The sequence below is a fragment of the Heterocephalus glaber genome, unplaced genomic scaffold (assembly GCF_053883595.1).
Source record: "Heterocephalus glaber isolate CG9 unplaced genomic scaffold, H.glaber_assembly_v1.0 deba00001594, whole genome shotgun sequence".
NCBI classification, from domain to species: Eukaryota; Metazoa; Chordata; class Mammalia; order Rodentia; family Bathyergidae; genus Heterocephalus; species Heterocephalus glaber.
The window spans coordinates 15,820,022-15,842,027 of NW_028258369.1; the positions used below are offsets into that span (position 1 = coordinate 15,820,022).

Consider the following 22,006-nt stretch of genomic DNA (forward strand, 5'->3'; position numbering starts at 1 on the left):
AAGGACTTTAAGGGTGTATAACGTTGCTTGGTATAAAGTGTATGCTCAATAAATGTTAGCAGGATGGTGATATTGATAAGACAGTGTAAGCAGAGTGACCAAGCTCAGGAACTCGAATGATCAGGAAGGGATGTTATTCTCTACTTATCCTCCTTGCTCCTGCCAGCTTCTTTTACTCATACATGTTCTAACCTGGACACACCAGCCTCAATCCTATGAGAACCTGTTCCATTTAAGTCCTTACTATACTGTAATGGGAGTATCAGAGTCTCTTTATTTACATCCTTGAAAGAGAGAATCCCATTGATATTTATAGACTGTTGTCAATATGTCATTGGATAGGAAAAAGGACAAGGTCACAAAGTAACAGGACACATTGAGGGCAAAGTGAAAGGTAAAAGAATGCTTCCAGGGTGGTGTACCACATGAAGAACTATAGAAGGAACAAGAACCACTGACCTTAGAAGAGATCAGTCTGGTTAATATGATAGCTGTTTTCAAAAGAGTGAAGGGCTTTTATGAATTTAAATTCACATTTATACTAATGCTCCAAAGGAACTAATCAGAAATAATTGGTTGAAGTTACGAGGCGACAGAATTCACCTAAATATGAAGATGAACCTTTAACAACTCTGTGACTGAATGTGGAACATACCGCCTTAGAAGGTTATGAATTCTTTGGTAGAGATAATCAAGTCTTTAACCATTTGTTGGAGATGCTGGATAGTTTAGGGGACTATGTGACCATAGTTAGTTAACCTTCCTTTGTGGGAAACTTAGTAAGGTAACAAATCTAAGAGGGCAAACCATTCAATAAGCTATACCCAGCTGTGACCCTTCTTGACCTCTCAGAAGTTTGTAGTCATTCTGATCCAGTTTTGAGAAACCAGCCCTACTCTAATATAATCAACCCCACAACAACACTTCAGATGTCTTTTCTCTTTCAATTATCTTTTTTTCTAAATTTTATTAGTACACGTTTGCAGTACATTATGTTTACATTCAGCTTGATTCTTTTTGTTCCCCCTCTCATCCCCCACTTCCCTCCCTTCATCTCTCCCCATTTTCATTATTATTGTTATTTTTTATCTTGTTTGTGACATATAATGATTACATTCATTGTGGGTAGTTGGTACATCTACATGACACATCTTAAATCTTTTCATGTCCTCTTCCCCTCCCTCGCACCTCCCCCATCTCTTGGTTCCCTTCCCATTTGCAAAAGATCTCCTTGTTTCATTTCATCAGTCTCTTTGTTTGTATTTTGGATTACTCAAGTGAGAGAAGCCATATGGCATTTAAGCTTGTGTGTCTGATTTATTTCACTTAATATTGCTTTCAAGGTGCATCAATTTTCCTACAGATGTCTCAAATTTATCATTCTTCATAGCTAAGTAGTACTTCATTAGGTGTAGACATCACATTTTCTTTATCTACTGATGGACATATAGGCTGGTTCCAAGATTTAGCTATTGTGAGTTGTGCTGCTGTACTATAAACCTTGGTATGCTTGTATTGCTATAATATGAAGCCTTTAACTCTTTTTTCCTTTTTTCCATTAAGTTTATTGGTACTTTAGTTTATTAGTACTTTTAAGTTTATTGGTATTTTAGGTATACATTATGATCACATTAATCATTGGGAGTTTGTACCTGTACATGATATATCTTGGTTCTTGTTTTTTGCTTATTCCCCTTCTTTCCCTCCACCCCTCAATCCCTCCCTATTTACAAAAAGTTTTGTTTCCATTTTTCCTTCTTTTCTCATATTTTTTCCTTCCCTTCTCCCCCCCCCCTTCACCTGCCCATTTGGACCCTTTCTTCCTACTTTACATTAACTGTTATACATTTTGGATCTCATTTACACTTTTAGATTCTCACACTGGAGAAGCTATTCGGTATTTACACATGTGTGTCCTATTTATTTCACTTAAGAGTATAGCCTCAATGTTCATCCATTTAGCTATAAATGTCTCTAGTTTATCATTCTTTTGGCTGAGTAATACTCCACTTTATGAAAAAAAACCCCCACATATTCTTTATCCAGTCACCGGTTGATGGGCATTTGGACTATTTTCAAGATTTAGCTATTACAGATTGTGTCCCTATAAACATGGGTGTGCATATATTGCTGTGGTATGATATTTTAAATTCTTTTGGGAAGATACCCAGAAGGGGAATAGCTGGGTCAAATGGGCCCTCTAGTCCTAGCTCTTTGAGGAATCTCCACATTGATTTCCACAGTGGTTGCACCAGTCTACACTCCCACCAACATTGGAGAAGGGTTCCTTTCTCCCCACAGCCCCACCAGCATTTGTTGTTGGTTGATTTCTTGATAGCCACTATCCTGGAGTGAGATGAAATCTCAGTGTTGCTTTAATTTGCAACTCTCAGATGATCAGTGATGTTGAACATTTTTTCATATGTTTATTTGCTGCTTTTACTTTTTTGTCCGAGAAGTATCTATTCATTTCAGAAGCTCATTTTTGAATTGGGTCTTTAAATTTGGGGGGCTCTGATTTTTAAAAATTCTTTGTATATTCTAGATAGTAAACCTTTGTCTGAGGAACAGCTGGTAAAAATTTTTTTCCCCACATTGTGTTTTGTCTCTTCACTTTGTTGGTGTTTTCTCTTTCTGTGCAGAAGCTTTTTATAAGATGAGATCCCAGTTGTTGATTCTTTGTGCTAGTTCCCCTGCTACTGAGGCATTGTTTATAAAGTCTTTTCCTATGCTAATATCTTCAAGAGTTCTACTTAACCTATCTTCCAGCAGGGTTAGTGTTTCTGTTTTAATATTTAGATCTTTGATCCATTTTGATCTTAGTTTAGTGCATGGTGAAAGATATGGGTCTAGTTTTAATCTTTGGCAAGTTGAAACCCAGTTTTTCCAGTACCATTTATTAAAGAGGCTATCTTTCCTCCAGTGAGGATGTCTGGCTCCTTTGTCAAAGATAAGGTGTGAAGCCTCTAACTCTTTTGGGAAGATACCTAGAAAGGGAATAGCTGAGTCAAACAGAATTTCTACTTTTAGTTTTTGAGGACTTTTCATACTGATTTCCACTATGGTTGTACTCGTTTGCATTCCCATAATGTAGAAGGGTTCCTTTTCACTGCAACCATTTCAGCATTTACTATTACTATTTGATTGCTTGGTGACTGCCATTCTTTCTGGCATGAGATGGAATCTTAGTGTTGTTTCAATTTGTATTTCTCTAGTAGCCAGAGATGTTAAACATTTTCTCATATGTTTATTGATCATTTGTACTTCTTTTTCTGAGAAATGTCTATTCATTTCACTTGTCCATTTTTTCATTCGGTCTTTTATTTTTTGGTTTTTTATTTTTGAATTCTTTATATATCCTAGATATTAGTCCTCTGAGGAATAGCTGGCAAAATTTTCTTTGACTGTATCCATTTCAAGGGTTTCAAATTAATCAGCAAGTCTTTTGATGCTATTATAATTTTGAAGAAGATTCTAATATAAAATATATGGAATATAAGAAAATCTCTCAAATAGTAAATTTAATCTCTCTTGATGTAAAGAACTAAGCCCTGAATTGGGTATATTTTTAGAGTCCAAAGAACCATGTTCAGAAACCTGTCTTTATTATATCCAGTTTTCATAACCTCCAAGCAATAGTATCAACCTTCCAAATAGCCAGTTCTTTCTTTACTCTCATCACTCCAACTGTTTAATTTCTGCTGAAAAAAGCTCAGAGGGAGGGGAGCCAGTGCTGCTGACAGTAGAAGTTTGGTGAATTGTTAGATTCTTCAGGGAGCTCAATAAACTTAAGAACTAATAATAAGATCAGAATCTATGTTTTGTCTTGCCTTTGATGCCTTCCTACCAACTTAAAAAAGAGAGGTTAAGTTTCTGCCGCCATCACCGAAGTATGGCTTGGAGAAGCATTAGAAGGTTTTGAGCAGAGGGTCAGTGAGGCATGTCCTAAGGCATGAGACATCTGTGGGCCATCACTTCATTGCTTTTTACCATTGCAGAACAAATATATTTCTCCAGATTAAAAAAAAAACATAAACAGTTTTCTTTGCCAATCTTATTTCTTTCTAAATTTGTTTGATCCTGTTAAGCTAGCTTTTCTCTGATGAATATGGACTATAGGTTCTGTTTCAAAATTAGCAGTTACTGAAGCTGGTGAACACTGTAAACCACTGGAAGACACTTTTTTATTGGTTCTTCCAAGGACATTCAAAGCAGTAGAGTGAACCAAAAATGCAATCTAATGATACCTCATTCTGACTTATTATTTTGTTGTGTAGATCATCTGTGCCCTAGCTCTTTTCCACTTTCGCTGCAACCGTTTGTTTGTTCATTAATACTACAGCTATACTGTCTCATAAGTGCCTCTTGCAAAAAAAAAAGAAAATGAAAAATAATAGATAAAATGAGGGATTTTGTTTTGTTTTGTTTTCTGGTGGAGTTATCTGTAGTATGTTTCCAAGATGTCTTCTTCTCGCTGCTTCATCACTATGGTTACCAGATTTAAGATGTCAGACAAAAAGCCTGTCTGTAGGCCCAGAGGGAAGATTGATTGCAGTAAACACAGAAGACAGAGATTGATCACCATGTGAAAATAACACCAGTATTGGTTGATGTAATTGTTGACCAAATGAGTTTCTAGTTAAGAAAATGTACATGAGAGTCTGCTTCCCTTTCCTTTTCAAAGATGTCAATGTGATAGTCATGATAAGACACAAAGAAGAAATCATATGTGGTTCTAAAATATATTTTCAAAGAAAAATGGACTTAACTCCTGAGTTAGGGTCACTTTTATTTCCTCACCAGCCCCCAGGCTGTGTGCCTTGTAATAAGGCATATGTTGTGCCCAGCCGAGAGTGACACAACTTTGATACTGAAAGCAGGGGTTACCAAGTGCTGAGCCCCTTTGGTCATGAGCATCACAATCCTCGGGTGGGATTGAGTGTGGGCTGCTAAGACAAGGGCGAGAGGCTTAGTTTTGATGAAGTGCAATAGTTAGTATGAGGAACACTTCCTGCCCCCGTCACTGTAGCATCCAAATAAGGACCCCTGCATTTGGATCTGTGACTACCTCTTGAGGGTATCTGAGAAGGTTTAAGGCAGAGAAGCTCAGGTGAACTTGTTTACCTGACCTGCCCCACCAGAAAGCACTGGCTTTCAAAACCTTTTGGCTATGATATTCCACATGATCTCACTTACATTTGGCATATAAAATAATGAAACTTATAGAAGCAGAGAATAAAGAATGGCAGTGTCCAGGGTCTGGGCGGAGAGGGAAATAGGAAGGTGTTGGTCAAGGGTTAGAGTTTTACTTATGCCAGATGAATAAATTCTGAGGATCTAATGTAGAGCGATGTGACTATAGTTAAATAATATTATAATGGATACTTGAAATTTGCTAAGACAGTTTATCTTAAGTATTCTCAGCACACATACAAAACGACAGAAATTCCAACTATGTGAGGTTATGGCTGGGTTAATTAGCTTGATTATATTGCTTAATGTGTATGTACATATATACTAAGTTGTACTCCTTAAATATATGGAATTCTGTCAATTGTACCTTAATAAATCTGGAAAACAGCATAAAGATAGAAGTATAACTATGCATACATGACACACAAACCTGTTTCCTTTACCAACCAAGACACACATATACACACACTCCCAATACATTAATATGTCTAAAAGAAAAGTTTTACAAAGTCATATATATTTTTGCAAAGTAGAATGCATTGTGATATTTTCTATTCTTTGTCCCAATTTTTATTTTTCCCAAAACGCTGCTAATGAGCCACTGAACTGACTTTCTGACCCCTAGGTCAACCACACCCACAATTAGAAAACTTCTGCATTAAATGTAGTTAAGGGTGGTTTTTTGCCATTAATATTCATTCATCAAATATTTACTGAACATATACCATTTGATAGGAATGTGCTAGTCATGGGAAAATTAAAAGACAGCTCCCCAAATGTATGACAGTGTGAACAGTGGAGAGTCAATTGTTCCATTTGAATTCATTGTTACTCATGCTTGAAAAAGCACTTAGATTTTACCCAACATGGTTGACAAGGCACTCAGATTTTGCCAGGCCTTGTTCTAGGCCCTGAGACTTTCTACTGAGTCCTGACAATATGTGTATGTAGGTTTTCATTGATTTTAATGATAAGGTATCTATAAGTGCTTCCATGACTTCAAGAGCTTCTCAAGAGACGAAACCCTGTGTTATAAGATCCTGTGTTTAAAGTTTATGAATTCACTTTTCTGCTTATCCATTAACTGACTGCCTGTTTCCAGGATAAAAATAAAGGTCCCATTGGTACAACTGACTAGGCTCTCTAAGGTCAGACCCTAATGGGTTATTCCAGTTTCATTTTCCATCATTTCTCACTATGTATCCCATGCTTTAACTGTCTGTGTTCCATCCATGGGACTCAGATTTTTCCACATACTATTCTTTCTATCCTGTGATTCTCTTTGACTTTATTTGTTTATTTTTGGTACCAGAGATCGAACTCAGGGCCTTGAGCTTTCGAGGCAGGCACAGTGCTACTGAGCTAAATCCCTGACCCAGTGATTCTCTTTGACTTTTCCTTGAATTACAATTCAGTCTTCTATCCTCAGCTCAAATGATAGGTCCTTTAAGGATGTTTTCTTCCCTGTTAAGCAGTAACCATAAATTTTTTCTATTCTTTCCTAAATGCTTTCATTTATTATGTTGGTTTTTAGTAATGTAGTTGAGTCTCTTACACACTGAACAGCAATTAATCAAAATAATATATAAGATAGTTTCAATTAAAGACTCAGAGGAATTTTACACGAGTATAAGCAAACATGCTTACATAAAGAGGTCAATTATATTATTCTAGGAAGCTGTCCTTTCCTTTTCCCATAGATTTGTGCTTTCGGCTAGAATTCAGTGGGTGGATTCTTAAACACATATGGCTATACACATTTAATATATCCCATATAAGAAATAGCATGGTTTCTAATTATTTAAGTCTGGGTAGTCTTCCACTTTCAGACCCCTGCTGTATGAGCTCTAAGTAGAAACAAGAAATTCGTTCAACATTTTTTAGGTACTCGCTTAGTATGTCCGACACACTGTGACAGGCTCTTCAGATCAAAGGATGAACAGGCTCTGCCATTTAGAAAATTTCTAATGACATTTTCTTGAGAGTTTCCAATAAAACCAAACAAACAGGAGAACAGGTAAAGGAAAGAGAAGGAAATACTTGATAAGTGTTGGGTGTGTTCAAGCTATTGTTCTTCACATGACTAATCTTGCCTACTCCTAACAACAACCCCAATGGGAGAGAGTTTTATTGGGCTCATTTTAAGGTTCAGTGTATTTACACTATAGCTCCAAATCACCTAGCAAATATAGCACCAGCCAGGATTCGGACTCAGGCAGCCAGACCCTTGGCCCTATGTTCATTTCCCTATGCCATGCTTTTCTCCTATATTCTTATTTGAGTGTTTGAAGGGAATAGTTATATATTTTTAAAAGCATGGTAATTCAATGGCAGGATTATTCCAGAGAAGGGTACTATAGTGAATCATTTTGACAGAGTACTTGGCTGAGATGAAGAATGCTAGTTTTATTCTGGGATTTCTGTAAGGTTTTTTTTTTTTAATCAATCTGTCCTAAAAACAGGAAGTATGAAAACACGTGGGATGATTCTACAGTGAATTAAGACATCTGAGGTCTGGCAGCCAAGAGCCGGCTGTACGGCATTCAGCAAACTTTATAGACTCCCTACAGAGTTATCACTGCCAATCTACCTTAATTTGTGCTTTTCAGAATAGTCATGAGTATTTAGAACTATTGTTTTGTGCTGCACATGTGGGCACAGTTCAATGCTAACAAAGATAACAGCCTCACTCCAGCATGGATTCTGTCGCATGACATTTTGGACTGTCTGTTCTTTGTGTATGGAAATATAGAGCTGAAAAGGGCACCCTCTTGCTGCTACAGGAAAAGTGTTGCATGGGGTTCCCACTCGGCTCCCAATAGTAAAATGATAATCTTCAGCTACCAAATAGCTAGTGTTTACTTTTCTTAAGAAAAACAAGAACTGGGGATGTAGCTCAGTGGTAGAGCTTTTGCCTAGCAGCCATAGTAATGAACTTAATATTCTACTCAAATGAGAAGTAAGTTTATTAAGAGTTTTGGGGCACTTTCTGATGTCTTAGTATTGTGTCTTATTAGATTGTGTATATTGCAAAATGTAAACACATTAAAATAAACTATTTGCAGAATGTCACAATTTTTGAGTGAAGAGGAATTGTTTTGGGTCATATATATATATGAGATGTGATCAAAATATGTCGTGAATATTTATATTTAAAACATTATTACAATAAGAGACACATTAATCACCCTAAAAATACTTCTCCTTGCTTCAAACACACTTAGACTACCATTCTTGCCACTTTCTGAAGCAGTTTTAGAAGTCCAAGTATCTTTACTAGGTACATTAAAAACTATATTTAGTGCTCCTATAGAGTGCCATCCAATAGAAAGGCAATCTCTTAAAAGCATTACTGTGTGTTCTCATCCATCTTACTTACCATATCTGGCACCAGGTGACCTCTGGCTCTTCCCTAAAGTCAAAATGACATGAAAGGTAAGTATTTTCTTGAATTGATTCAGGACATGGAGGCAGCCATGACAGTACAACTGAAGATGTTCACAAAAGTGGACTTCCAGAACTGCTTCAGAAAGTGGCCAGGATGATGGAATAAGTGTGTTTGAAGTGAGGACAAGTATTTTGAAGGGAATTAATGGCAATATGTCTTCCACTGTAATACATTTTAAAAATTTAGACACTATTTTTTATCATATCTTGTAAATGTATAATCAAGTTAGTGTATATAAGTAACAAAACTTCCCTTTTCATATTCTTATTATAATATTTTTCAAAAGGGCCAAAAGAAGAGGCAGGTGCAGGTTGGCTAAGCTTGTGTTCATCACTTCTTAAGCTTTAATGTCCTTGCAAATCCCCTGGGAACCCTATCATAATGCACATTTCATCCTTCAGGTCTGTGGTGGGCCTGAGAGACTACATTTCTAACAAGCTAGGTGATGCTGATGCTGCTGGTCAACAGATGATATTTTAAGAAGCAAGGCTTTAGAGCAGTAGTTCTCAAACTTGGCTGCATGCTGGAATTATCTGCAAAACCTTAAAAAACCAAGATGTGTGCTCTGAATCTTTGGGTTGTAAAATGTTCCCAGATGTTTCTGATATGCAGTCAGGGTTGAGAAACCTGCTCGAATGCGTTAGTTCATTTTTAGAAAATACCAGAGGTCATTTCTGCTGTGACTTCTGTTGCTCTAGAATAAATCCAGCAGCTGTGGGTAGGGTAAAGTGAAGTAGGAACATTCAATAATTTGACCTCCTAATGTTTTCACCCATGTCAACTTTTTGGAAAACAATTAAATCATACATGCAACAGAATTCATGCCCCCATTATTTATGTAAAGAACTATATTGTGTATTTCTTATATGGTATCTGGTGTGAAGAAAAGACCCTTACACAGAGTAAAAGAGATCATCTATAAGGAAAAAATTTCTAATCCAAAGGAATTTGTGACTCTATCATCTTTTGGGATTATACCAGCTCTTAATTAATTACTCCTGACAGCAGTGACTTCTTTGCCATAAGCAGATTGCTCTCATCAAACTGAACTTTTTGTTCCTCAAATACCTCAATCCTCTGTGTGCACTACATGTCTGTCCCTTAGATGAGGGTTTCTAAACCTCGACATTCTTGACATTTGGGTTAGATGATTCCTTGCTGTGTCTATCATCCTGTGCACAGCAGGATGCTTAGCAGCGTTCCTGTCCTCTGCCTACTAGATGCCAGCAACACACACACACACACATACACACACAAACACACACACACACACACACACAACCTGCAAGTTGTGAGAACTAAAAATGCTTCTACACGTTGCAAATATTCCCTGGGGCAGGGAAAAATTAGCCCTGACTGGAGAACCACTGCCTTAGATCAAAGGAAGCTTCTGTGTCTTTGACTCTTTCATCTGAACCTCATGTGTGGGAAGCTTCCTAGGTTCATCTGATGTAAATGAGTGCTATCTGGGCAAGGTGGGATGAGGCCATTTCCTGCATTTCCAGAGAGAGCTGAACACCGCCATAAAAAGTACAGTTTTCCGTTCCTATTCCAGTTTTTAATCTCTGTTTTGTATGCCAGCACAAAATAAAATTTACAAATGTTACTTCCTCCTTCTGAGTAGATCCTCTTTAAGAGGTGGGAGTACTCTTCCTTTCTAGGAATTGCCACAACTAAAATTATAATCTGTTCTTAACATTCTCTACCCCATCTTAGAATACTCGGTACTTATTTTTTCTCTTAATGACTTCTAAAGCTGTATGAAAACAGGCTTCAAGTAGTTTCTATGTCCTCACTCTGTACCATTTAAGCATTCAGAAAATATTTTTTGAACAAATGAACAATAGAACACTAGCAGCTTAGTGAAGAATTAAGAAGGGGTCATTTCCTTAATACCCACTCTTGCATGGGTCCAGAATCATTTATTTCTAAGTGGTTATACTTGTGTCTGATGGTACTTCATCAATCAAGTGGGAAATAACTCCAGCTTCACTTAATTGTTTTGTCTTCAAATGAGCTTGTTATAAATAAGAACAACACTCATAGAAGACAAATAAGTGCAATGATTGGGCAAACCCGTATCTGTCTAATACAATGTCGGGGAAGTACTAGACCTCTCCCTCATTTAGTTTGTTCTTTTTTAAGAGCGTACAGTTATATGTTGAAATAACTCCTGTTTGAGTTATCATGAAGCATCTTCTACCAATTAAGAGCTAGAGAGTAAAAACATTTTCAAATATCTACAAGTCACCTTTATAATATAGTAATAGATGTGAAATCACAGGCTTGATTTCAGTAACATAAAGCAATGGAATTATATTATGAAACCTGGTGAGTTGTTTGGGAAACCCAATAGCACAGAAATATCTTAGCCAACTGTATGGTAAGATAGAATGTAGTTGTTTGTCAGTAATTTACAAAATCCATTGCTCTGCCCTCAAGGATGCCACTTGCTCCTCCTACAGTCTTTACCAAAGTGTGGGCATAAGAGGCTGTCCAGGATCTGTTTGATCTTTGGTGAGGTAGTGGAGGGTAGGGCTCAATGGACTGTGATTCTCATCAGTCTGCTGTTCCAGGAGGCATTGAGACTTAGTTTGCTTTACTTTTGTTCTATGCAAAGGAACTCTGAGACAAATAATTGCATTCAGGAAGTTTATTTGAGGGGCAATATCACAAGTGTGAAGAGGGCATGGGGAAATGGGACCAGGAAAGCAAGAAGTCAGTGAATTATCAAGATTGATAAATGGGGCTGAAACCTATCTGAGGCTCAAGCTTGACCTACTAAGAGGTGACAAAGATCCATATTTAGCCATCAACCCCAAGCTTTCATTGGTTGAGGGCCATTCCTGGAGCAATTACCTCCTAGAACTTTTGGCCTACCTTGGGTGTGCATGCAACCTCCTAAGTAGTCAGAAGACACTCTCAGAGTTGCAGGACACCATTGCTCTTTGTGTAAGATGATAATGATTATCAAAGATGTCCATGTCCTGATCCCTGGAATTTCTGAATATGTTGCCCTCCAGGGCAATGGAGACATGCCAATATGATGAAAGAGCTTGAGATGGAAAGGTGGGCCCAAATTAATCACTTGGACTTTAAACTAGAGAACTGTTCTCAGCAATGGTCAGAAGTAGATGTGACTATGGAAGAAGGGTCAATGAGTTGCAATGCTGTGACTTTGAAAATGGAGAAATGGGACCAAGATCCAAAAAATGTTTTACACGTTTGAAAGGGCAAGAAATCACATTCTCCCCTAAGGTATTGTTATTTAAATAAGCTGAAGGTGGCCTTTGTGTATTGACCTTTAAGTTGTTTTTGATCACTATGAAGAGCCTGCCCACATCAAACTCATTTACACTTTCTTTTTTTTTTTTCCTTAAATCCTTTTATTGGTACATTTTAGGTATACATTTACATTTATCATTGGGTGCTTGTATCTGTACATGATGTATCTTGGTTCTTATTTTTCTGATACTGGGAATCAAACTCAGGACCTTGAGCTTGCCAGGCAGGTGTAGCACCACTGAGCTACGTCGCCAACCCACTTTCTATTATGTTTAAAATAGGCCAAACAAATTTCTACCCTTATAGAGCTTGACTGCTTTTCATATCTCATGAATCTTTGGCTAGCATCTGCCTATCACTGATAGGCTTGTGATTTATTTTTATTTTTTCTCAAAACGTACTTTCCTCTCTCTAATCCTATGAGGGGTCTTCCCCTCATACAATCTTGTCTAATCACTACCAAATTAAATTTGTGACTGCCTCTGTGGGCATATATTTTTCTTTGATGAGCCACAAATAGCTCAGTCCTCTTTACAAGCCTCCAGAAGAAATGCAGCCCTTCCAAAACCTCTATTTCAGGGCAGTGAGATCTATGTTGGACTTCCAACCTCCAAATTTGTAGATCATGTGTACATCTTGTTTCAAGCCACTACGTTTTTGGTGATTTGTTGCCACAGCAACAAGAAACATCTGTTACTATAAATAATTCAAGCCACAAAACCTTTTCATATTTACACTTGTTTAAGACACACTCTGCTAAAGTTGAAGTGTATCTCAAATTTCAAAAGCTTGTTGCAGCAAAATTACAAAAAAAAATAATGATCTATGCCCATAAGGAGAGCTCTTAGGTAAGTGTAAACTAATTATAAAACAATAGTGTGTTTAAACAGATTTGCTTAAGTAGCATTTTCCTGATCTTGTGCCTTATTCCAATCTCATCCTTTCTATACAGTGGTATTTCTATAGTTCCAATCTGTAAGTAGGATTCCATTATCTTGAAAATCTTTTAGTAGCTCTCACTTCATGAGCAACGGAAGTTTTTTTTCCTCCAAGGTCCCATGATCCCCACACTTTGCTGGACCCAATTCTTTATGATATGGTGAGAGCATCATATTGTTTCTATCTCCCTTGTAGACTCCTTTTCCTCTGTCTCTGACATTCTGGTACAGGGCTTTGTCCTCAGCTTCCTGCTATTCCCTTCCTTTCCTGTCCTGCCCCTTTCTGCTTTTTCCCACACCTTCTCTGACCAGCCCCTTTCCCTCTCCTTCTCTTCTCATTTTGTACACACTTCTCCTGAGTAATCTCATCTATGTCTATACCTCCGTTATATCCTGAGGACTCTTCAACATGTCCATCTAACCCACTCCTCTCTCCTGAGCACTAGTCTATCTCATGGAAATCTCTACCTCCATGTCTCAAATTTCATTATATCCTACACTGAACTTAATACCTGCCCTCCCACTCTATAACACCACAATCTCCCTCTTGATAAAGCCATACACCTAGAAGGCGTCTTGGACTTCTTCCTCATTGCATTCCATGTGTTCAATTAGTACATGTTCTATTGATTTTACTTTCTTATTTTTCTTTTCTTTTTTTTAACAAAGAAAATAGTTTTATTTGTATATCAAAGACTAAGAAATGAAGACATAACAAGGGTACCAGAGCTGATGACTGATCCCTGCGCCATCCAGCCTGCCCTGGCCCCACACCAGCAGTTCTGGTTCTCAAACGCATGTCCAGCAGACATAACTGGTTTCCTCCCATTAGTCCTCCATGTCTTTCTTTTTTTTCTTTTTCTTCTTTTTCTCTGGGCTACGAACTGCTGTGCTGGTGCATGGCTCTTCCTCAGAATCTGGTTCTTCCTTAATGTGTTTCTTTTTATCCTTTTTCTTTTTCTTCTTCACAGATGTCTCCTCTTCTACCACTAGCACTTTTTCGTCTTCTTCCTCCTCCTCTTCCTCCTCAACTTTAATTTTAATCTTGGCTTTTTTTTGGCTTTCTTTTCAATCACTTCATCCTCTTTATCTACCTGTTCTATTTTGCATTTTTTAGAACAGGTTGGAAGTGTTGAGTCACCGGAGGGATCGTAAGTTTTCACTTCACTTTTGTGTTCATATTTTTCTGCTTTTGCTAATGCCTTTCCTGTTCCACTTATTTTTCTTATCCCTCTATCTTCCAAGCTTCTCAATCTGGCCTCTAATTTGGCTCTGTTCTCAACTCCCATCGCAGAACTGGAATCCTCCCCGAAAGCATCATAACGAGTAGCCAAAACAGTTTTGGCTGCCAGCATTTGAGAAATCTTTCCTTTTGTTTGGGACTTGTCTGGCCTACAAGGGAAGCATGATAAATGAGACCATATTTAGGGGTATCCCACCTAGATTAGAGGGCTCTAAAAAGTGCCTTTTCTGCTCCAAGAATCTGAACTGTAGAAGTTGCATGCTTGGCCAAATTCAAAAGAGAACCTGCATGAGCAATCAGCCGTGCTCCAACTAACTCGCCAACCATGACTGTCACATTGGGTGCAATGGCCATCATTTGGCTTTGTAGATACTCATACAGCTGGGTTCGATATTCAGAGATTTCAGTCACTTGGGTGCAAAGATGTAGAATATTGCAAATATCTTCTTCAGAAACCTCAGTTCCCATAGATATCTCTGCAGCTGCTTTTACTTCAGCTTCAACTTCCTCTGGCAACAATTCAGAAAGCATGGCAGAGGCATAGTTCTTCCTACCTCCAACTTTCTGTAAACACTTGCAGTACGTCAAATTATCTGAAATAATTTTTCCTAATTCTGGGAAATGCCAGCCATACCATTCTCTACAACACATAATGTAGTTGTTTAATTCTTTATCTAAGTCATCTAACAAGGAAATTGCCTGAACAATCATTTTATCCACTTTATCAGTGCTAAATTTCAATCTGTATCAAGACAGGCTGTGGGCCAATCCAAGACACATGGCTGCCATTTCACGTGGTTCTACCCCAGGGATCAATCCATCCATCTGTGATCAGATTCCCCTCATAAGCTCATTAACAACAGGACTACGGATACAACTGAGATTCAGCTTTTCCTTTATGACTCCTCCTAGTTTAGCATCAGCTACAGTTAGAGGTTCATAGGCTTCTTTTACTATTTTCTTCAGAACGTTCTTCAACTGCTTATTGATTTTGTCCTCCATCAGAGCTGTGAATGCTGCTAATGCTTCTGCTGTATCCTGAAATTTCTCAAAATGTTTTAGCTTTACTATTTTATTTGCTTTCTCTGGAGTTTCAAATTCTTTCCACAAACTATAAACTTCTTGAAGTTTCTTCTCATTTAGAACCTTAAAGATGGTGTACCCAACAGATGTCTCAAACAGCACCAACATGGTAAAGCCTGGTCAGGGGCCGCGCAGCCCGCCACAAGCTCCTACACCGGTATACAAAGGGGACTTCTGCAGCCACAAATGGGCCGCGAAAGTCTCAGCTGACAGAGAACAAATGAAAACACTTTCAGCAAAGAATCAGATCACATTGCCTAGACATTCTGACCCTAGCAGCATGTTGGACTCAGATCCGTGCTTCACCTTCTCCACTTTCTTATTTTTCTAAGCATCATTTAACCTTTTGCCACCTTTCAGGCCCTCATCATCTCTGGTTTTGACTGCAAAAAAAGCTTTTCATTGTTTTCCTACTCCAGTCCTGCTCTATTTGAAGCATTCTCCAGAGTGCCCTACTGGGTTAATTTTCCATAATGCAAATTTTACCATGCCATCCCATTTCAAAAGCCTTAATGTATACCTGTTGCCTTCAGTAGGAAATCCAGCCTTCTTAGCATGGTTCAGAACCTATCCTTAACTGGCACCTGCTCAGCTCTCCATTCTCCTATTTTGGTACTCATATCTGAGGGACCCCAGGTATGGCTTGGTACCTGTATTAGTTAGCCTTTTCTAGAAGACCCTGAAATAGAGTTGTGAGTACAAGTGGTTTATGTGGGAGGTGATATCAGGAAGCACTAATAGAGGTGTAAGGAAGTGAATCAGGACAAAGAAAATCACCAATTTAGGGTGCATTGGTAAGCAGGTTTCACTGTGGCCTACTGGTCCCAATCTCATTAATATAGAATATACCTCAGAGGAATAAGAGAACTAGGATATTTATCCCCAAGCCTCTGCTATTATTGATGTAGGGCTGTTTATTGAGTGTTAAGGCCTCAGTGTTTCCAGCCTGCTTTGGAAAACTTCAGCAGGCTGCTGGGACCTGAGTAAGATATCCTCTCTGCCCACACCAAAGCAGAGTAGTAGGGAGCCACTGGAATATATGGATACAATGAACACCACAGGGATATAGTTGACACATCAGCAGTGCCTACAACAGAGCCTCTCTGCTATGTTTCCATATCACTCCTATGGCTTCTATCATAAAGCGTGTCATGTGTACATAGAAAACATGATTACTGATCTGTCTTTCCCTGAACTGTGAGCATCCCAAGGACAGATTTTATTGGACGTTGTGGATGGCTCACAGCAGGTGTACAATACATTTATACTGAATATGGGAATGAATAATAAATAAAATGAAATAATCTGAAGATATGAGATTGAGAGTAAGGGAAATAGAAAATCATGTAGCGTGAAAAAGGAGAGACAAAAATATCAGCAAGTAAGAGGGAAAGAAGTAAAAAAATAGGTATGATGGAAAATAGCCTGAAAGAATCAGAGGAAGACACTGTAAAGAATGGTTTCATTTGCGAAGCTACTTCTGCAAACCACTTTACATCTTGCAAAAGAGAATTTTGCATTAAAAGTTCTGAAATAACAGTCTGTCATAATACCTAACACAATGAAAGAAAATACCTTAAAACACAGGTCTCATGTCACCGGTAACATGGGAATTACAAAGTACAATGACATTTATTTATTCTGGATGACTTTTACAACTAAGTCTACATTCCTAATCCATGCAAGTCTGTTCAAGCATCATCTAAACTCCTCAACCTTTAAGATAAAATAACAAACAGGCTTTCTGCCTCCTTGAAGAAGCAGTTACATGCTCTTCAACACCATACTTGCTAGAGAAACAGTTGTTACTTTAATTAATGATCTATGAAATCATCTTTAAACACCTTGTGCAAACAGGTGGTAGAATATGGAAAATGGTAAATGATAAAAGAGAACACATCATTTCACTAGATTCTTCTTGAAAGGAGGAAAATAAGAGATACAATAATGGAATTTCCTTTCCAAGGACAAGGAAAAAGGGGATCTATAGGGATTTAGATTCTAAACAAGTCTTTTACAAAGCACCTTATTTTCTATTTATTAATCTTCCAGTGGCTGATTTCCAAACATGGAATCAATCCCCGGAATTAATGTCTTTCCATGACTGTGTCAAAGGCATGAAGCAATCATAACATTGCTATTACTGAAAGGCATGTTGGGGCTTCTCTAGACTGTCACAAGTCATCCGCATTTGTTAGAAAAGTGCAATCTCAGGTCTTGTCCTGACCTAGTAAATCAGATCTCTAGGCTGAGGGTCAGGAATTACCTGGCCTCCAGCTGATTCTCACGTGCACCTAATTTTGAGATGCCCTGGCCAAGAGGAGGATGATCAAGATATGGTCGGTATGCCAGCACCAGCCTGTGAACTCTTTGTTGAGGTCTGCAAGTGGACAAGTGTGATTTTTACAGATTATGATCAATTCCTGGGTATTCTGAGCTGGTTTAGGGTGTAAGATTTCTTAATTGAGGCTCTCAGTTTTAGCAACAAACTAAATTTAAAAGTTTCCACTTTTCTGTTTTTGAATGGATGAAACCACTGTAGGTGAACAATGTCCCACTACCTTTCCTTTCTAATTTTTTCCACTTCTCTCTTGCTTAGACACTATAGAGTGAAACCACAAACTCATCATTTCATTCATATGATTATAAAAATAGCTGTTTACAGGTCATATCTTGCTTTGCACTCCAATTTCCTTTTGTGGAAGAAAGACGCAAAAGGAGTAAAAATGGAGGAGGGGGCATGTAGGCAAGCAGTTGCAGCTATGAAAGTATATTTATTTGTAGAACATATTTCCCAATAAATTGAGCAAAACCTTTATGATACAGAGTCTACTACATACCAATGTGGTGGATGTGGTGGATACTAAATAGTAGTCACTGAATATAGAACTTACAGGTGTCAGGGCGTGTTTTGTGAGCTTTACCTGTAGGAACTATTTTATTTTCCCTTCAAACCTAAGGTGAAAATGATTATTAGTCCTATATTAAAGGTGAGGGACAGAGTCACAGAGTTTTATTTTAGGGGGAGGGTATTTTTCTTTTTGTTTTTAAGTAAGCTGTCTATGAAGTTCGCAGAAGTGGTAAGCTATAGAACTTCTATTTGAAGTTGGCAGTTTAGTTTTAATTTCAAGAGGAGAAAGTTCAAGCCATCTCACAAGTTACCAACTTCAGACAAAGTCTCAGACTGGGCCAGGGATGTAGCTCAGTGGCCCCGCACCTGCCTGGCAAGCTCAAGGTCCTGAGTTCAATCCCTGGTACCAAAAAAAAAAGAGTATCAAAGTTAGTCTCAGACCATGTCTAATAAAGTGAGGTGAAATAAAACCACTCCATAATTTTGTCACAATACAGACAAAGTCACTATGCCACTTATTAAATACTAAATAATTTCTCTTGGTAAAATGAGTGATTGCTACTTCTTTACCAATTGTAGTTTTTTCCTCATTCTAGTCTGACATCCTATACATAAGATTTATTGAGATCACAAGCCATACAATTCCCCTTTTCTGACAGCATCTAATCTAGAGCAAATCTCTGCTTCCTTAGACTCCTCATCCCCAAATCACCAAATTTATGGAAACCGCTGCCACCATCCCCAACCTCAGCTCCTCATGCTGTACATTCTCCCTCACTGTAGACTAATAAACCCCACTTGTTTAACTAAAGACTTGTTCCTGGTGGTCTTTGGCTAAAGGACATTGACACCTATTTGCCTATAAAGTTCAAAGCTAGAAGTGGCAGTTAATTTTCCAGATGACAGAATTAATATAAAAAGATTAACACAATATACAACAATGGGCTAAATTTAATTAGGTAAAAATTTACAGGAATAAATTTAAAACACTAGGAACAACAACAACAACAACAACCATATAATCGAGAGGAGTTATCTTGATAGATATTTGTGTTAATAATAGAAGAAAATACCTGGGAAATTAGCAAGCATTAACAAGGTTAAAATGAGCCAATTGTGGAATGAGTATTTAAACTGCTATAATTTAGTGCTCTATTAAAAGGAACCAAAAGTCCAGATAAAAAGAGAGGATATGTTGATCTATGTTACATGTTGATAATGCCTTCGGTATCTTTCAAATTCAGTGACTCCTACTTCAAAATGCTCATTAGCAATCTAAAGAAAAGGTGACCAGCAGGTGAGCAGCTGTCAGCCATATCATAGGAAGGACTAGGTCAATTCAACAGATATTTGAGAAGACTTGCCAGCTTACCATCCTTAACTGTTTGAAGGGATGTTTCTAGGAAGAGAGAGAAATATTTCCAAGCCCAAGAAGGAGGAGTGCTAATCTGACTGAAGAGATTCTGAGACATTGATTGAGTTATACTTTGTAGAAGTGGAGCTTCATGGATTTAAATAATCCACTTCTAGGTGACCAGTGGTATTGGGTCCTATTGGAAATGGAAGATCTAAGGCTCTTGGAATATTGAAGAGGAAGTAGGCAGTGTAGGGCTTCTGCACCTATCCAATGGGAGGGCCAGGGGCTACTTTTAGGTTGTTCTCCTGCATGGGGCATTGCATTGGGGTTTTTAGGTTAAAGTCTAGTAAAAAATAAAAGTAGCTCAGTGTAGTTCAAAATAGTTCAATGTTGATTTCTCTCTAATGGCTTAATGGGAAGATAATTAGTTGAGAGAAGGGTTCAGGTACTTCTAGGTAAAATGTCCTAAATGCTATCTCTCAATACCATTTTAATTATATATCCTTCCATAAGACAAATAGGTAGGAAGTGATACATGTTATGAAAAGAAACCAGGTGTAGGATCAAGAAATGATCTTTGGGGGGTTAGCAGTTTAGCTATGATTTACAAGCTGGGGAAAATAGAGGAGGAGAGAGAAAATGACAAAAAACTGATTATGGAATTCTTATTTTCCCAAATTACTGTCATCTGAGACATTTTGATCAAGGCCTGACATTCTTATTTAATCAGGTTAATAGCCTACATATTTTCTTGGAGGTATGGGTTGTGTAATAAATAGTCTAAAACAGTGCATTGTTAACATCATTCTTTTAAAAGGCAGATTGTCATTGGGTGGGTTTAAAGCCATAATCACATTCTCAAGCAGTAACAATTTCTTTTAGTCACTGAGAATAAAGAAGTCCAGGCTATCTGGATAACTGGAGACATCTGGAATCAAACACAAAGCCAAAAGTAAGGTAAAGGCAGGTGAAGCCTTAAAGTCTTTGTAGTAGAGTTGTTAACACATTGTGTAAATACTTCGACTTGGAACTGGAGAGATAACATAAAAATGAGGTTTTACCACACAGACCTAGGGTATCACCTACTAATACAGTGGGTTTGGCTGTTCTGTCAGTGAAAATCTAGGTATGATTATTTGTGAGAAACTCTTCTTTGATAAAATAGACAGTAGCTGCTTTGTGAAATGTAGAAGAGATAATCAAAGCAAATATACCCAGTTGCAAATTGCCTGGCCCCTCCTTGAAAGTTTCCACACTTCATAATTTGATTGTTCAGGCACTCTTCCCATGCTTGCAAGTGTAATCTCAGGTGCTCTCTCAATAGATCATCCTTGAATAAATTTTATTGCATTTGTCTCTTTGGGAAGTAATCTGCTCTTGTTTTTTCTTTATACTTTTGAAGGAATCAATGTGTATCATGTTTCAGAGGTCAGTTTGTCAGTGGGAAATTGAAGAATTGACTTTTTGTATTGTGAATATTGAACATTTTAAAAGGATTATTTGGTCTTTTTTGTATTTAACTCAAGCTACAACCAACTAAAGTTTGTGAAAATTAATTTAGTAATTCATGACCTGAACAAGTAATAATAAAATGAAGCCTCAGGTGCAAAATTGAGGGGATGCTAAAAGCTCCACTAGTCAAGATTAATAATAGTTTAATGCAGTATTTAAAATAATTATTAATACAAAAACTTAATGGTGAACAAAATATCAAACTTTTAAATAGAAACAGGATCTGACTCTGCACTTGTCTGACTCCCCTCACTTACCTCACCTAAGTCCTGGCCCTGACTCACTAGCATTTAAAAAGACGGCATAGAACATATTAGAGTTCATTAGAAATATTTTAAGTGTGAATGTTATACTGGGTTATAAAGATGCAAAATATACACTGAATAGCACATGCACAGTTTTTAAGATCAAGGACTCTGCGGACTACCTCTGTGTGGCTTTAGGCCCTCTAACCTCTCTTGGTTTTAGTTTCCTCATCTTTAAACTGGGACGAAAACATTACCTTCATTATTGGTAGGATGACCACTTAATCTATCTGAACAAGGACAATCATTTTAGTGGAAAAGTGGCATTAACAGACACTACAACATTATAATATTGATTATTGCAAAATAAAAAGTGTTATCAAACAATAAGACAATTACATGCAACCTGAAAAAACTACTCAATCCTGAGCATTCAGATGCTTTAGAGCAAGAATGCACACTTTCTATGTTTTGTTTGTTTCATGATCATGAAACCTACGTTTTTTCTTAGTTTCCACTGACCCCACCAAGAAATGGCCTGGTGACTTCATGGATTTTCTATGCTAAGCCATTGTCCAAGGTGGTACCCAAGTGGCCAATAGGGGCAGAAATGGCCCATCTCTGCCAAAGACCAAAAAAAAGAATCATCTGTCCCCAATCTTTTGTATCCAAGTGCATTTCATTTTATGAGCAAGCTCCTTGCAAATTATCCTGGGAAGGGAATGCTAGGTAACATTACATGTGGAAAACATAAAGAGAAGAGACTGGAGATCATGATTTTGTTTTGTTTTGTTCTATTTTGTTTAACTTTCACCACATGTTCAAGTGAGAACTTATTCATTGCATATTAC

General features: G+C 37.7%; 1 protein-coding gene and 1 pseudogene across 4 annotated transcripts in view; both read right to left on the bottom strand.

Annotated features, from left to right (window-relative positions):
• Nucleotides 1-22,006, bottom strand: part of Glra2 (glycine receptor alpha 2) — a 192,090-nt gene that overhangs the window by 18,323 nt on the left and 151,761 nt on the right. The window lies entirely within an intron of this gene.
• On the bottom strand, nt 13,598-15,422 carry LOC101721637 (nucleolar protein 58 pseudogene; annotated as a pseudogene).